At 37.7% G+C, this 3,436-nt stretch overlaps 1 protein-coding gene and 1 long non-coding RNA gene across 2 annotated transcripts in view; one reads left to right on the forward strand and one right to left on the reverse strand.

Annotated features, from left to right (window-relative positions):
- Nucleotides 1-3,436, reverse strand: part of CSMD1 (CUB and Sushi multiple domains 1) — a 1,867,828-nt gene that overhangs the window by 1,759,017 nt on the left and 105,375 nt on the right. The gene's annotated exons all lie outside the window — the stretch shown is intronic.
- Nucleotides 1-3,436, forward strand: part of LOC109311716 — a 10,057-nt gene that overhangs the window by 2,465 nt on the left and 4,156 nt on the right. The window contains exon 2 of the long non-coding RNA XR_002101592.1: nucleotides 3,353-3,359. This is a non-coding gene — a long non-coding RNA (uncharacterized LOC109311716). The remainder of the gene's footprint in view (nucleotides 1-3,352; nucleotides 3,360-3,436) is intronic.

Genomic DNA, 3,436 nt, shown 5'->3' on the forward strand with positions numbered 1-3,436 from the left:
CCACGTCCCCCCACATCTTAGTGTCATCAGCAAATTTGAACAGGGTGCTTTTTACCCCCTCATCCAAATCGCTGATGAAGATGTTGAACAGTGCGATTACATGATTTAAATACTTGATTATTTTGTACTGTTAGCATGCACCTACAACCATAATGAGCTATAAATCTATTTAAAGAAATAACTTGTCTATTTTCTTCTCAGGTTGATTGGATAAGAAAAAAAGATTTAAATAGAAATATTTGGAACAGACCCTGAAGATTTTTTTGTTTGTTTGTTTGTTTGTTTGTTTTTTGTTTAACTAAACTAGGCTTAGGTTAGAGTCCAAGGCTCTATCCCAGCTTCTTTGACCTGGAAAGATTAAGCATATCTCCTTAGCTAGAGAGTCATCCTTTGTGGAGGAGTCATTAACTGGCAAACACCCAGTTTAATTTCCTGCAGTGCATTACATTCCAGTCACTGCAGGTATTCTGAGAAAAGATCATATGGTTCGACCACATGCTACTATATGAGCACTTCTACATGTGTAATTAATGCAAAGCAATAAATTCTGGAGCCTGTTGCTCCAGAGTTTATTGCTCCCAGGCATACCGTTTGAATGTGCACCTGGGACTGCAGCACATTGAGCCAGGGTGGAGAAGCCCTGGCTGGCAGGAGGCCCTGGGGGTCAGCCTGCCAGCCTGAAACTGCTTCCCCCTGACTTCATGTGCTGCAGAGGGGCTGGCTGAGTCATGAAGGTGGCAGCCCCAACACTGAAACACCCTTGTGGCCCCAGCCAGGGCAGTGTCTTACATGTGTGCTACTGTGGAATAAATACAAGCACCATAGTGCTTAATTAATTTACTTCAGCCTAATAGGAATGTACATGTAGACACACACAGTTTACTGTGGAGGTCTACTCTGTCTACTTTGTCTACTCTGCAGTGAATGTTTCATGTAGACACAACCTACTAGGACTATTATAGGACTGGACTTAATTCTTCTCATCAGCTGGACAAGATACACTGGACATAACTGAAAGGAAAAATATGATATTTTAAAAACTACACAAAAAGTATAAGAAAAGACTGGTAACCTAAAACATATGGATACTATAATAGAAATATATAACTTATAATGGAAGTGCAGTGTTATCATTAAGGGTAGAGGGATTCAGACGAAACAAAGATTGGATAAAATGACGCTTGTCAAAGAACAGAAATCCCAACCAGTTCCAGTTCCAGTTTCCAGTAAAGGAAGTGTCCTTTGAAAAAGAAGAATGTCTCACCAAAGGGCAAGAGAATGTATTTTACGAAAGTTACTTGGTTACAAAGGCACAACACACTGGGATTTCTCTGTAAACATAATGAATGATAGCCCTCTGAATTTAATAGTGCCACATCCACTATAATAGAGGACTCAGCAGCCTCAGTTTCAGCTAAAACATTCTGGGAAATAAGAGTTCCTTAATTCAATTCCAAATGGTTATAAATACATAGGACACATTTACATGCAACGCTACATTGCTGTAGCAATGCGCTATGCCGATGTAGCATCCACAGGCAAGAACCTTGTCACAACAGCTACTTCACCATAGTGATGTGCTCCCCTGGTATAGTGCACTGCTACAGCGAAGTAGCTGCCAAAAATAACAATGTGCAATATGAGCTGTTACTGTGCTGTGATTTAGTGCTTCCAGACTGAAGTATTAAATCATGGCACAGTAATAATGTTGCCACAGTGACACATGTAGATGTGCCCATGTTGTGATAGTACTTTAATACATTTGAAATTTAATCTGTCATAAATATTCTGTAGTATAATGTTGATAAACTGATATCAGCCAAATTTGATAACAGACAAATTCATACTGCATTGTTTTAGACATAAGAGATTCCAAAGTCATAAGACAGAAGTTTTGATTGCTGCAAACGGTCAAGTAATAATTTATTTTTAACTGACATGAATTCTTTGACAATGTGACTTCATTTTACCTATAAGTCCATTTAGTTAAAAATGAAAACACATAAGAAAAAGAAAAAGATCAGAAATGTGTACACAAATTATACTTGATCATATGGCTTTTCCTAATCATAAAAATCTGAAGTAGCACATAAACACCAAAATAGACTGATAAGAACATTTCAGAAAATTTGGAAAACTGAAATGTGGCTTAGAACTGAAAATTGACTGTTCAGAAATGCACTTTCTTAAATCTTAAGTCTGTTTCCATCTGTATTTCCTTAATAACAACCAAAAAAAGATTTTATTGATCCTTACTCTGTTAACTATGTGTAGGCAATGCTACTAGGAGAAGGTGAAATAGATTCTATTCCATCTTGTTCTCTATCAACAGAATTGTTTCTTAAATTATAGTCAGTTATCTGACTATTTAAGGCAATTTATCTGTCTAGGTGCCACTGAGAGGATAATCCAAAGACAATGGGGTTGTCCAGATGTAATTAAAGGACTAATATAAACTACAGGGTCACTATTGACTCACAGACAGAATGTAGTTCAATTCTCAGACCCTGGGTTGAGACTGCAGGATGGTGTTTAGAAATATTTTTTCTTTTAAAATATAGCATATCTACTACAGAACCCATGAAGAGACAATAGAGGTATAAATCAGAAATATTTTTTAATAATTCACTTTTAAAGCAGCGTCATACTCTAAGAATATGGAAAAAGTGATATGTTTAATCCAGATTTTAATCATCACAAATGTTTCTGAATATTTAACATAGAATGCAATTCAGTGCATTTTTTCACAATATATTGCTAAATATAATCATACTGTACACTTACATTATTTTGAAATGTACCAAAATTTGGAAAGATGTTGTCAAGTGTCTTTCAGCATATGACACACAGAATATAGGAATAACATGGGATGAAATCCTGACTATATTGAATTTAGAGGAAGTTTTGCCATTGACTTTAATGTGTACTCCAACAAGACATACAGCTACTCCTAAACTACCTGACTAATGCTTTCGGACATTTGAATCTATATCAAGGGTATCAAGCATACATCCCAGGTGCTATATCTAGCCTGCTGATCTTTTCTACCCAGCCTGCAGTGCTTTTGGTCAATCAGGCAATTTGGAGGGTGGAACCAATACAGCAGTGGGGCCTGCTGAAGAATCTGTAGCTTTATGGTTACAGGGCCCCATTAGACATGGTAGTCACCATCAGGCAAGTGAGCAATGGGCCCATTGCCACAACCACCACCATCACAGCTGCTGGCATCGCTGGCTCCACCACTTGTCCTGTAGATCTGATTCATGAGAAGCCCTGCAGTCCCAGCAAAGGGTCAGACTGATAGCTCCATGATATGTTATTACTATTAGGTGTATGTCAAGGTATAGTTAAGCTGCTGAGTGGACAAAAAGTTATTGAGAGAACTGCGGTGTAAAGAATTTTGGTTCAGGGACCCAAGGTTTATTCTCCCATATAC

This window comes from Crocodylus porosus, unplaced genomic scaffold (genome assembly GCF_001723895.1).
Source record: "Crocodylus porosus isolate Cpor-Errol unplaced genomic scaffold, CroPor_comp1, whole genome shotgun sequence".
Classification (NCBI taxonomy): Eukaryota; Metazoa; Chordata; order Crocodylia; family Crocodylidae; genus Crocodylus; species Crocodylus porosus.